At 38.9% G+C, this 14,435-nt stretch overlaps 1 protein-coding gene and 2 long non-coding RNA genes across 3 annotated transcripts in view; 2 read left to right on the top strand and 1 right to left on the bottom strand.

Annotated features, from left to right (window-relative positions):
• Window positions 1-14,435, top strand: part of opcml (opioid binding protein/cell adhesion molecule-like) — a 315,760-nt gene that overhangs the window by 124,891 nt on the left and 176,434 nt on the right. The gene's annotated exons all lie outside the window — the stretch shown is intronic.
• Window positions 2,168-3,280, top strand: LOC144983769 (uncharacterized). Its single transcript, XR_013647574.1, has 3 exons — window positions 2,168-2,271; window positions 2,697-2,811; window positions 2,891-3,280. It is a non-coding gene; the product is annotated as an uncharacterized LOC144983769 (long non-coding RNA).
• Window positions 3,270-5,258, bottom strand: LOC144983768 (uncharacterized). Its single transcript, XR_013647573.1, has 2 exons — window positions 4,261-5,258; window positions 3,270-3,635 (listed from the first exon to the last, which is right to left on the bottom strand). It is a non-coding gene; the product is annotated as an uncharacterized LOC144983768 (long non-coding RNA).

Raw genomic sequence — 14,435 nt, 5'->3', positions numbered from 1 at the left:
AAAACTCCACAAAATAGGGAAAAAAAACAACAGAAGAGAAGATTTGAGTGGAGGAAACACACTGTGGAAAAGCAGAAGAACAAAAAAAGAAGTGAACGAACCGACCGAACCAGAAAATAGCGAGCATGAGATGGAAGAAGCAGCCAGTGAAGATAACTCGGACAACGAGAACCAACGAGGCCACAGCGACACAAAGCTAATGCTAGACTGGCTAGCAAAAATCAGCGCTCAGATCCATGACTTGGACACAGAGCTGCGAGGGGCAAAGAACGAACTGAAACAGGAAATATCTTCCCTCAGGCAAGAAATGGACCGACAGTTCAAATAGCACCACAATACGCTGGAAAGTCAAAAAGCAGACCTAGCTGAAGCCCAGACACATATCGCAACTTTGGAGGAGTGCAACATGGAGGCTAACAGGGAGCTAAAAACAATGAAAAAACAGATTCAACTTCTGCAAGACAAAGTTACGGAATCTGAAGCCAGAGCCCGGAGAAACAACATCAGAATCTTCGGGTTACCAGAAGAAGTTAAAGGGGGTTCAGTTTTAATCTATCTGAATGAGTTGTTTAAAAAAAAATGTTTCTCATACCGGCAGACTTTGATCTTCAGATGCAACGCGCACACAGAACGCCCCCGATGAAACCCAAAGCAGGCCAGCCCCCGAGGCAGGTAGTGGTCAATTTTCTGAGTTTTCAAAATAAAGAATTAATCCTAAAGAAAGCCTGGCAAAAGAAAATAAGAGTGGACAACCAGCTAATCCCGTTTGACCATGACTACCCAGCAGAAATAGTACAAAAAAGGCGCTCATACTCTGACATTAAAAAAGTTTTGAAGGAGAAGGGAATCCGGTTTCAAACCCCATACACCAGGCTGAGGATTCATTAGAAAGAAGGCGTCAAAAGCTATAACAGCGCGATGGAAGCGGCACAGGACATCAAGAAGAGAGGGATCAATGTCAACACTCCAAGCAGGGAAAGCAGCAGGGGACCGGACCCAAGCAGCAGAGGGATGGCAGCGGGTCGGAGGGACAGCGCGGCGTGCACAAGAGAGGCTCCAGGAATACCAGAGGAATTAACCACATGGAATCTGCAAATGGAGCCGATTTAAACAAAAATGCAGAGACAGAGCTCACAGACTGAAGAGGAAGGAACGTTGGAAGGAACTTGTGTCTAGAGGCAGACCCCCATCTGGAATGAGGACATCCTGCCCACCCGGGGGACAAGAGAGGAGAGATGAATCTTTTCTCCATGTGGAAGTCAGAATTTATTTTTTATGTTCAGGTTGTACAGTTTCAATTTTTTTTGAGATGGTCACTGTCTAGGTGCATGGAAATGATTTCTATAAAACATAATGTGTAGTTTGAGTATTGCCTCGCTAAATGTGAATGGGTTAACCACACCAAAAAACAGGGGGATAATTCTGCAAAAATTAAAAAAAGAAAATATACAATTAGCTCTGTTGCAAGAAACCCATTTAAATGATCAAAAACATGAGAAACTCAGAGAAATTCAGAAATAAATATTACAGTTCATACAAACAAAGTCGCAAACGAAGAGTCTCTATTCTACGGTGGCCCTGAAGTGCAAAGCATTCAACAAATCACTCGATACAAAAACATTTTTAAGATCACAACAATTTAAAAAAATTTTTTTTTTAAAAAGCAGCATTACATTTTAGAAAACAAAACAAAATTTCAGAAACCAAAACTTGAAAAACAAAAATGACAAAAAAAAAAACATTTCAGAAAACAAAATGAATTTCCAGGAAAAAAAAGAAATATTAAAAAATGAAAACATTTCAGAAAAAAAAAAAATTCCAGAAAAAAAATGAAATATTAAAAAATGAAAAACATTTCAGAAAAAAAAAATGAAATATTAAAAAATGAAAAACATTTCAGAACACAGAATGAATTTCCAGAAATCAAAACGAAATCTTCAAAAATGAAAAACATTTCCAAACCGGAAGATGCAGGTACTATGGGACAACGCTGATTGGATGATGATTTTTGTCAATCATTTGAACTGAAAAGTATTTTAAATGAAGCGATGACGGATTTTATCGTCCAAACAACAATGTATCATAATAATCCACGTATTTCCCATTTATATATCAAATAAAAAATGCAGCAAACTGTTAATGAACTTTAAAATTATTTTTTTAACATTTCGCCTGACACGGTCACCCGGAAGTAGTTTGTGAGCACTTTTACTTTGAACGCTGTGCGCTAATGTCTACGGCTGCGAGGTTCACGCTGTCAATCATCTTTAGGTAAGAATCAATTCTGTGATCTTTTCTTTTGTCAGTCACATGTCTCTAAGGATGTTAATTTTAGGATGTTAAAGTGCTGCTTTGAAAAGATAATTTCTTTTTATCTTGCGCATGCGCAAAAAGAACCCGATGGAGACGAACCGTCTTCACATGATAGCCGTTCCCGTTTTCGGTGACAACATGAGAGCAAAAGGTTCGAGCCAGCCTGATTCTGTGATTTAAACAGTAATTACAGTAATTATACGGCACCAGTGTTGCTAAAAATCGACTTTAATACTGAAATCAGTAAACAAGTTCTTATGGGAAATAATATTTAAGTGCATTGTATATTTTTGAACCATGCATATACACATATACTGAAACTTAAGAATGAACTTTAAAGTTTATAAAATACTTAATTGAATTAACATGTGATATTTCTGCAGGTGAAGTTACTCAAAGCGAAGTTCCAGAAAGGTTTGAGCTGCAGAAGAACAGATGGCAGCTCTACATGGGAATACAAGAAGACTAAAGTCATTCATATCATTGTGCAGTGTACAGGCAAGTCACCATGATTTATGTGAAATGTAATCAATAAATATTATTTAACCTTAATATCTAATTTTTTTTTAAATTGCAGGTCCTTTAAAAAAAAGTCTTTAACCTGCTGCATAAGCCTGATTTGTTGTAAATGATGCAGTGGGGAGTGAAAAACAAAGCACAATTCCTGGCTTTAGCGTCGGGCTGATGATCTGGAAATCACATCTGAGGAATCGCATCAAACACTTGTACAACTCCAAACAACTTAATGTTCCTTTAAGCAAAACTCCAGTTTAAAATGTTCATATTAGGCTTGCTTCATTTAGGAGTTTTTCCATGTTTACCATTTTAGGTTTTAAAGCTTTATTAACAAAGTTGATGTTTGATTTTCAAAGCTGTTGTTTAGAAATGTATTTTTGTCAATGAAAAAACTGAATGCTGACGTGAGGATTGTAATAATGGATATGAAAATAAACAAATTTGTTTCATAGCAATGCAGTATATTTATTGAAAACTTAACATGAATATGTTATTCAGTAACAGAAACAAAGAAACAGTTGTGGATTTTCCTTTATGGGCTTCTTCATGCAGTCAATCAAATGTTGCGCTTACAATCAGCATTTACTCAGCGTACCTGTCAGTCACATTTATTAGAGGAAAAAATGCATCTGGGAAAGTCTGTTTGTGCTTAACAACTATATCAAAAAGAGTCATGTCAGGGAAGTTTTGTCCACATTGCTGCTCAGCATCACATCCAGAGGAAGATGTACAGGTAAGAGACGCCAGTTCCTGCTCGTACATGCTTGCAGCTTCCTCTGCACTGGACTCCAGCTCCATTGAAATCCCTGACAGAGATAAATTAATAAATTAAAAATCCCTGACAGAAAAACATCGGCTGCCGTTCATCTTTCATTCAGGAAAAAGTTGAGTTCATCAAAATGAGGAGAAAATGGGTTAAACCAGAAATTCATTAGGGAGGGGTCAAAACACCAAACTCAGAATAAAATACATTAGTTCAGTCTTATAAAAAATACATTCTAAAACAATTTGGTATTCCTCCTCTGCCTGAAAGACTAAAACGTTTTTTTTAAAGATTTATTTTACACTACAGACTTTGCCACCTTTAGTTACACACCTGGACGTGTCTGATGATGTGCACATCCAGTCATTTACTGTCATGTTTCTGTGCACTGACACACTCTAAAGTCACAGATCTTAATAGTGTGAATAAGAAGCATTCATAAATGTTATTCTGAGACACAAACTGCTGCAGTTTACCAGACAGCTTTGCTGATTTATGCGGCTGCTACACCTGTCTGAGAATCCTGCCCACGTGACCCCCCCTCTCCAGCTGATGAGGTAACCTGTCATTAACGTATGACTGAAGGATCTTGGATCTGTCTGTAAACACCCACCTAGAAATCACGTTTAACGCTACATTTATTAGATCAAACAAATGTGCCTCCATACCTTATCTGTGGATGGCGGGACTGCATTTCCTGATGTGCGCCGTCTTTAAAACCCGTTTCTTCGCAGCTGCTGCTTTAGACAGAATCCTCTCACGACATTTTGAAACATTTGTAAACCTGGTTGGTGTTGATATTTCTGCGTGCGTTCTGTCATCACATCCGCTAAATATTCAAAGATTAACGTTTATGTTAACGTTTTACCGTCCCTTTCTTTGTTTACCTGCAGAACGGACGTCTTCCACACAAACTACTTCCGGGTGACCGTTCTGCTTCAGACGAAATATTCAAAAAATAATTTAAACCTTCATTATCTGTTTGCTGCATTTTTGATTTAATATGTAAATGGGAAATACGTGGATTATTATAGTACATTGTTGTTTGGACGATAAAATCCGTCATCGCTTCATTTAAAATACTTTTCAGTTCAAATGATTGACAAACATCATCATCCAATCAGCGTTGTCCCATAGTACCTGCTTCTTCCGGTTTGGAAATGTTTTTCATTTTTGAAGATTTCGTTTTGTTTTCTGGAAATTCATTCTGTGTTCTGAAATGATTTTCTTTTTTTAATATTTCATTTTTTTTCTGAAATGTTTTTCATTTTTTAATATTTCATTTTGTTTTTCTGAAATGTTTTCATTTTTTTTATTTCATTTTGTTTTCTGGAAATTAATTTTTTTTCTGAAATGTTTTCATTTTGTAATATTTCTTTTTTTTTCCTGGAAATTAATTTTGTTTTCTGAAATCTTTTTTTCTTTTTTTTCTTTTTTATGTTTTGGTTTCTGAAATTTTGTTTTGTTTTCTAAAATGTAATACGCTTTTTAAATTGTTGCTGTGATCTTAAAAATGTTTTTGTATCGAGTGATTTGTTGAATGGTTTGCACTTCAGGGCCACCGTACTATTCTGATATCAAACAGAACACAATTTAAGACTGATAAAGTGATAAAGGGGAAGGACGGGCAGTACATCGTTGTTAAAGGACGAATGGGAGATGCAGTTTTGACAATAGTAAATGTATACGCCCCACCTGAAAGCGATAAACAGTTTTTTAAATTCCTGTTTAATGTCATCGCTGTGGAAGCTGAGGGGATTCTAATCTGCGGAGGAGACTTCAATGTAGCCGCAAACTTTAAACTAGACACAACTAGTAAACACAAACATAAAAAGACAATTGCCAAATTTGTTAAATTATCCATGGGAGAATTTGGATTAATTGATGTGTGGAGAAGCCTACGTCCCCATAAGAAAGATTATACACATTACTCCACAAGTCACAAAGTACATTCACGAATAGATTATCTCTTTGTCTTTAAATCTGATAGAGTTGAAGAATGTAAAATTGAGTGTGCAGATGTGTCTGACCATAATATTCTGCACATGAAACTAAATATATCAAATAGGAAGAAACACACAACATGGAGACTGAACGTTGGGATTTTGAATAATGAAACAATTATAAAGGACATAAAAACCGACATAAAACAGTATATGGATGACAATGACAATGGAGCTGTAGACCCTACAGTACTGTGGGATACTCTTAAAGCAGTACTTAGAGGAAAACTAATAGCGAAAACAGCATGGTTGCGGAAAAAAGGAATTCAAAAATATGAAGAATACTCGGTAGAATTAAAAGAACTCGAACACCAGCTTATAAATAAAAATACAAAAGAAATATATCAACAAATACAAAATGTTAAAAAACAAATCAACCACACATTAGAGGAAGAAATAGAAAAAAAGCTGATTTATTCCAAACAAAGCTACCAGGATGTTGGGCCTAAATCAACAAAATTACTAGCCAAAAGAATCAAAAAACAACAAACGCTAAATACAATCTATGAAGTCATTGATCCCGAAACCAATAAGGTAACAAATAATCCGGAGGAAATTGAAAGAATATTCATAAACTACTATAAAAAAATTATATTCCCAACCTCCCTCAGCCTGTGACCAAGATAAAAAAAACTTTCTGGAAAATATAGATCTGCCATTTATCGGATTAAATCAAAATAAATTACTTACAGCTGAAATTACTAAAGAGGAAATATTAAAAACCATAAGCTCTTTGAAAAACAATAAATCGCCAGGCAGTGACGGCTTCCCAGCTGAATGGTATAAAATTTTAAAAAATGAGCTGACTCCAATATTACACAGTTCTCTAAACTGGACCCTACAAAATAATAAAATGCCTATTTCATGGTCCGAAGCAATTATTTCAGTTCTTTTAAAACCAGGGAAAAACAAGCAGTTGTGCGCCAATTATAGACCTATTTCAATACTAAATATAGATTACAAAATCTATAGATCTATAGTCTGTAACAGGATAAACACATTTCTATCTGACCTTATTGATGAGGACCAGACAGGATTCATAAAAAGTCGCCAGACACACGATAACATTAAGAGAACCCTGCATATAACTGAAAGAGCCTGAAGAGAACATAGAAGTACAGTTCTCTTAAGTATTGACGCTGAAAAAGCTTTTGACTGCGTTAATTGGAAAATTTTATTCTTAGTCTTAGAAAAAAATGGGATTTAATAACAAATCAGTAGAAATAATAAAAACAATATATTCACAACCAACGGCTAGAATTAAAATAAAGATGTTGAGGGGGTCATGTTTTCAGGAAACTCAATCCACCAAAGTGACAAATATTTATTTAAAGTTATGTCACTAGCCGCCAAAAAAACAATAACCAGAAACTGGGGCACTACGGAGATCCCTTCAAAGGAGCAATGGACTTCAACAATCAACAACATATACTCAATGGAAATAATAACATACAGGCTGAAACTACAAGAGGCACAATTACACTGAAAGTGGAAAAAATGGACACTGTATAACAGATAGACATATGAAGCACCTAGACTGGACCTTTTTCTTTTTTTTTGTGATGTTTGAGATTTGTGTTTAACAAAACTAATAAAAATAAAGTTATAAAAAAAAAACACTGTTTATCTAGGTCTAGTTGATACAAGGACATTTTCATCTAGAATGATTCTTTTAAAAAAAGCTCAAACAGTAGTTCTTTACTGTCAAAAGAGTAGTAGCTTGACCTGGAAAACATATTTAAACCACACTGTGTCCTGATAGCCTGAGTCAGAGTTTTCATTTTTCACGTTGTTTCAAAGTTTTAGCTCTAAATAGAGATCAGCACACTGGCTTGGCCACAGAGGGAAAGTTTTGACCTGTGGCGATTTTAGCTTCAGCAGCAACGGGTCGACCCTGTGACAAGAGGATAGTCTCATCTATTTCTGCTTGGAGCCTAACAACAGTCTAGTGCAGTGTAGGAAGACCAGTGCTGAGCATAAACTAGTTATATGCTACATGGTGGGTTTTGTAAAAGCAAGGTAGGGGAATTCTTCTAACATTGCTATGCATTAATCATTTTAAGCTACTATTAAAGGCTCTTTATTGTAAAACATACTTATGGGAGCATTTGTGTGGCAGAATTAAAAATAAAATTCAATACCAGTTATGCATTTTCATTTTAAAAATGAATCTGCATTTGTTGACTCCAAATTAAAATGAAAAATAAATACCTCAAGATGGTTTTTCATTTTCTACTTTAAAACCGCTTATTCTGTGTCATACTTCAAACGTAAATGAAAAGAGGGGATTGCATTGTCATTTTAACATCCACTCTGCGAATAGAGTCGCATAATTCAATTTGAATCGGCATTTCCGCCTTCAGTGGTGCGTCCGAAGGAGGACCGTTCATCGAAACTTTCCCAGGGACTAGCTTTGTCTTTGGACCGGCAGCCGTATCGCTGAAGGCGGAAGTACTGCTACGCAGACCTAAAAGACTCTAAATTATCATATGAATTTGTGTTTCCAGTGGTGTCCAGACAAAATAAAGGCTGATGTAATTCCCCCATATTTTAACATGGCAGGGTATCTCCGCAGGCACCACAAAAACATAGATTTATCTGTAAACCAACAACTACACAAACTTCTCTTCCGCCTTCGTTTGAGTATTCATAGCCGCGACATGCAACCTTATTTGGTGGTGGAAAACTCCGGTTTTAGGCATTTAATTTGCATTCTACTCGAACTGTTCGATGCTTCCCCAACAACAAGCCCTGCATCAGCTGTGACCTGAAGAACCTCCTGAACAGGAAGAAGAGAGCCTTCAGGTCTGGAGATCGGGAGGAGCTGAAGAGGGTGCAGCACCAACTACGGGGTCAGCTGAGGAATGGGAGAGATTCCTACAGGAGGAAGCTGGAATCCAAACTCCAGCAGGATAACATGAGAGCAGTGTGGTCTGGAATGAAGAAGATCACAGGATGTGGGGGGAGAAGCAGACCCATCACAGGCAGCAAAGACAGAGCTGACAAGCTTAACACCTTTTTCAATAGGTTTAGCTCTCTGAATGCCTCAGCCCCCCCCCCACCACCACCACCTCCACCACGCCCCCCCCCCCCCCCCCCCCCGCTATCTGACCTATCTGACCTCCCCCCTCATGAACCCCCCACACCTCCTCACCTTTCTCCCCCCTCTACACCACACCTACTGGGCCCGCAGTCCATCACCCCTCCCCCCAGTCCAACCACCACCCCCCTCCCTTCCTGTTTGACTGTAACAGCCTGCCAGGTGAAGAGGCAGCTGGAGAAACTTAACCAGCACAAAGCAACCGGCCCGGATGGCGTCAGCCCTCGTACCTTGAGGACCTGTGCCCACCAGCTGTCTGCGGTTCTCCAGCATCTCTTCAACCTGAGCCTCAGACTGGAGAAGGTGCCCCTCCTCTGGAAGACCTCCTGCCTGGTCCCCGTTCCTAAGAAGACCTCACCATCTCACCCCGGGGATTTCCGTCCAGTTGCCCTCACTTCTCATGTGATGAAGGTGCTGGAGAGGCTGGTGTTGGCTCAAGTGAGACCGGTGGTGAGCTCTTCTCTGGACCCCTACAGTTTGCCTACCGGCCGCGTCTGGGGGTGGCTGATGCTGTCATCCATCTGCTGCAGTGAACTCACTCACACCTGGATGGTGGTGGAGGCATGGTGAGAATCAGCTTCTTTGATTTCTCCAGTGCCTTTAACACCATCCGGCCTTCTTTACTGGGTGATAAGCTGAGGCTGATGGGTGCTGGTGCGTCCACTGTCTCCTGGATCACTGACTAACTGACAGACAGGCCACAGTTTGTCCGACTGGGCGGCGTCCTGTCTGACGTGGTGCTGAGTGGTGTGGGAGTCCCACAGGGCACTGTGCTCTCTCCATTTCTGTTCACCTTATACACCTCAGATTTTCAGCAAAACTCAGAGTCATGTCACCTACAGAAATTCTCTGATGACTATGTGGTTGTGGGGTGTATAAGCGGTGGACAGGAGGAGGAGTACAGGAGGCTAAAGGACGGATTTGTGGAGTGGGCTGGAGAGAATCACCTGCTGCTCAATGTGGACAAGACCAGGGACACGGTGATCGACTTCCGGAGGAAAAGGACTGTCTTACAACCCCTCTGCATCCTGGGCAAGGATGTAGAAGCGGTCGAGGAGTATAAATATCTGGGTGTGACTATCGACAGCAGACTGAGCTGGAGGAGCCACAGCACTGCTGTGTACAAGAAGGCCTGCAGCAGACTCTACTTCCTAAGGAAGCTGAGGTCATTCAATGTGTGCAGCAAGATGCTGGGGATCTTCTACCAGTCTGTGGTAGCCAGCACCCTGTTCTCCTCCGTGGTCTGCTGGGGAAGCAGCATTGCAGTCAGTGACACCAACAGACTGAACAAGGTGATCAGGAAGGCGGGTTCTGTCATTGGCTGCAAACAGGAAACCTTTGAAGCAGTGATGGAGAGAAGGTCACTGAACAGATTCCTTTCAATCATGGACAACCCTGAGCATCCTCTCCACCCTCTTCTGAACAAACAGCGGAGCTCCTTCTCTAGGAGGCTCAGACAGCTCCGCTCCAAAAGTGCCCGGTACCAAAAGTCATTCATACCCAATGCAATGACCCTGTACAACAACTCACTATGCAAAAGATAACCTTTGCACATTTTTTATTATCTCTTTATTTAGTTGTTTTCTATTTTGCACATTTCTTTTGCACATCTTTTTACTTGCACTGTTCTTTAAATAGCTTTTTAAATTATAAATAATAGTTATTATAATAAATTATAATAACTTGATGCCTGTATTTATGCTACATTTTCTTGTTCTTGCTTTTTTTTACTTAATTCTAAGTCTTTTTTTCCCTCTGCTGTCAGTTGCTATTGTGACAAACAAATTTCCCACGTGTTGGATCAATAAAGTATCTCTTATTCTCTGACTCTGATTCTAGAGCCCCTTCTAGTAGAACACATCTCACAGCTACGGTGATTCCCTCCATGTACAATAATGTAAAAGAGAAATTTATTGACGGTCTGAGCAGACCTTGAAAAAATATGAAAAAACACAATCATCATTCTCAGGTGATAAAAAGTAGTTATCACTGTGGTATATGTTCATCTGTTCAGAAATAGTTTAAGACACTTAATTGTTCAGAGACTATGGACATGTCTGTTTTCTTGTTTTTGGTTGTTTTGTTGTGAACTTGAATGTCATCTTTTGTGAAGAAGACTGCACTTACAAAAGAAAAACTGGATGGCAGTTTATTTTAAGTTTTCAATTGACTATAGATATAAGTTATGGTAACATTATGTTGTTAATAAAAGTTTTAAATTTGACAATGTAGTGTGGTACATTGCATACAAAGGTCAGATATTCTATTGCATTAAAGTCTAGTTTAAAAAAAATGACAATCTGTGCTTTAAAAAGAATGAATGTAAAAATCGAGAATCGAATCGAACTGTGATCTTAGAATCGAAAATGCAATCGAATCGAGGATTTGGAGAATCATGACACCCCTAGTCACAAAGCTATCTCCTCTGCCGCTAAGACAAAGCTACAAGCCTGGCCGCACTGCTCCTAGCATGTGTCTCTTAGCAGCTAGAGATAGCACTGACGTCATCGCCCCGCCTCCCCTCTGGAAATGCTAAATCGAATTGTTATATGAGACAGATGTGAAAATGAAAATGCAATCCCCTTTTTACATTTTCTTTTAAATTATGACACAGAATAAGTGGTTTTTAATAGAAAATGAAAAATCATTTCTGTTAATCCATTTTAATTGTCAAATTAGACATTTCTAAATGAATTTTGCTACACATTTACCAGAGAACTTTTTGAAAATGAAATGTCAAATACCATTTTCTTTATGATTTTAAGTAAGGACCCTGCTATCCTAGGCACTTTAACATTGGGAGTTGGGTCATCTAGAACCACTAGACAGTGCTCTGAACCTTTTTTCTTCAATGATTTGTGATCTTCACTGGTGTCCATGGATTACATGAAATCTTTCCACCTTCATCCACCTTTGTCATGGTAGGGAGAACACGTCACTGTAAGGGGGGGTGGTCATCTAAGATAGCACAAGGGATAAGCAGTGTTGAAGTAGAAAAGGAAAAAGCATTTTGGAGGATTGCTTTTTCATTTTAATTTTGAGTCAACAAATGCAGATTCATTTTGAAAATGAAAAAGCCTTTCTGGTTGTGACTTTTATTTTTAACTGTTAAACAAATGTTTCCACAAATACCTGCAATTTAAATGGCTTTCTGTTTTGTTAAGAACTAGTCAAATGGGTCTGTTGAGGTGAAAAGCTCTATTCATGAGTAGATTCCATAAAGCCACATACATCCAAGACTACAGATATCTATCACAGCTCTGCAAACTGTAAGGTCAAAGTCAATTTTATGACATGGAACTTTATGTAACATATCACTAAAAACTGTCACTGACCTTGCAGTGAGAAGAAATCCCAGCAAGACTTACAGACTGAGCTGCTGGTTTGCAATTTCAAGAGCCTGGGGTTTACTCTTCTTCAAGCTCATCCTGATCAGCCAGCGCTTAAAATACCAACAAATTAGCATTTTTCTTTAGCAAAAGGTATTGAAAAAATATTTTATGTAAGAACTGACTGCAGTCCAGAGAAGGCATGAGTCAAACACCTGTAATAACCTAAACCTTTTTTCTTATCTGGAAACAAGTTTTTTATTTTTTAGTTTTGTTTTTTCAACTTGTTCTGTCCAACAGCTGAGCAAACAGATTAGAGCTGAAGGCTTTTTGTGTTGGACAGGTTTTACTATCACAAAAAGAGGTTATATAGCTTCGAGAAACTAGAGTGTAGATTTGTATAAACCCCTTTTTGTCGTATTATTTTTTATTTATTTGTTACATTTAGTGTGTGTGGAGGGAGAGGGTACGGTGGCCAAGAGTTGCAAGACACGCTTACATTTAAGATACAGCAACAGCAAATCCCAGTACAAATGAACAAATCAAGAAACACAAGAGCAAGAACTGAAACACAAGAGCAAATCACGAAACACAACAGCAAATACTGAAACACAACAGCAAATCACGAAACACAACAGCAAATACTGAAACACAACAGCAAATCACGAAACACAACAGCACATTCGGAAACACAACAGCAAATCACGAAACACAACAGCAAATCATGTAAATTACAGTCCTGAAACAAATACCGAATTACAAAAAAATAACCCAGTTACAAATGACCAAAACCAGAAACACAATGAAAGCGGAGACATGGCTTCTAACAGAAATGGACAGTATATAAAACTAGTTGTGTATGATTTTTTAAATGTTATTACTGTTTTCTTCATGTGGACATTTTAAATACATGAAACAGTCCTGAAGCATTCTTGCTAGAGTGGCCTTAACGGAGAGGGAATACCCTTAATACCGGAAAAGCAAAAACTTTACCTTGCTAAACGTTGTTGTAATTTTTATTGTAGTAATACAATTGAAGAAATGCTTTTGGACTGTCTCATGTATTGAAAATGTCCACATAAAAAAGACAGTAATAAGGAAATGTAAAAAATACACAATTAGTTTTATATTACGTCACTTCCGGGATTCAGGACGTTCCGTTTCAGTTAGACGCCGTTTCTCCGCTTTCCTTGTTGTGTTTCTGGATTTGTTCATTTGTATCGAGATTGTATTTGTAATTCAGTATTTGTTGTCGTGACGCTCTTAGCGTGAGGACCCAGACGCTGGAACCCAGAAGAAGACAGGTAAGTGGTTTTGGTGAAAAAGGGGTTTATTGTTTCTCCAGGGATGGTTGTGTAAATAGTTGGAGGGTGTCCAGGCTTGAAGTCAGCTGGTGGCGTGGCTGGAGGGCTTAGTGCGGTTAGTGTGTGCAGTGGGATCTTCTGGCTTCACCGAGCAGCAGAATGGCAGGAAGCTGACGTCACTCGTGAGATGTTGATGATCCTGAAGCAGAGAGCAAGGATTAATGCAAGGCTGAGAGCAAAACAAGAAGATGAGAGCATAAACCGAAGACCAGGCTTTAGTCACCATAAGGGGTAACGAACTGGGGTTGAACTGATGAGTGAGGTCTCCTTTTAAGCAGCATGGTAGATGAGGTGAGAGAAGTCTGCTGGTGGCAATCAAGGAGCAAAGCAGGCAGAGCTGGAGGGGGAAGAGTCTGACAGGCACTGTGACATTTGTTAGTTTTCACCCAAAATTGCTTTTGTGTTTCAGGACTCTGTCATTTGTTCCGTGGTTTGCTGTTGTGTTTCAGTATTTGTTAATTTGTTTCGAGATTGTTATTAGTGCTTTGTGATTTATTAGTTTGGGATTTATTGTTGGTTGTGTCCGAAATATAAATGTGTCTTGCACCTCCCGGCCACCGTAGGTTTCATGATTTGCTGTTGTGTTTCAGTATTTGCTGTTGTGTTTCGTGATTTGCAGTTGTTTCAGTATTTGCTGTTGTGTTGCGTGATTTGCTGTTGTGTTTCAGTATTTGCTGTTGTGTTTCTTGATTTGCTGTTGTGTTTCGTGATTTGTTCATTTGTACTGGGATTTGCTGTTGCTGTATCTTAAATGTAAGCGTGTCTTGCACCTCTCGGCCACCGTAAGAGGGGAAGAATGTGAGGGGAGGGTGGAAGAGAGTAAAGGGAAGAAAGGTGAAAAGGTGGGGGATACAAGCACTGATTTGAATAAGTTATTATTTTAAGCTGTAACAATTATACCAGATCTGCTGGAAAGACAAATATTACATCAAAGGTGAAATTCTGACACAAAGATGAGCAGAAGACATCTGTCCATCAATACACTGTGGGTAAGGAGGAGGGATGAAGCAGACAGGGAGCAGTGTGGCAGTGTACATGTGGGGGTGG

This window comes from Oryzias latipes, chromosome 14 (genome assembly GCF_053564925.1).
Source record: "Oryzias latipes strain Hd-rR chromosome 14, Olatipes_Hd-rR_3.1".
NCBI classification, from domain to species: Eukaryota; Metazoa; Chordata; class Actinopteri; order Beloniformes; family Adrianichthyidae; genus Oryzias; species Oryzias latipes.
Note: the sequence above shows the minus strand (reverse complement) of the source record. Positions and strands in the feature narration are given on the sequence as shown.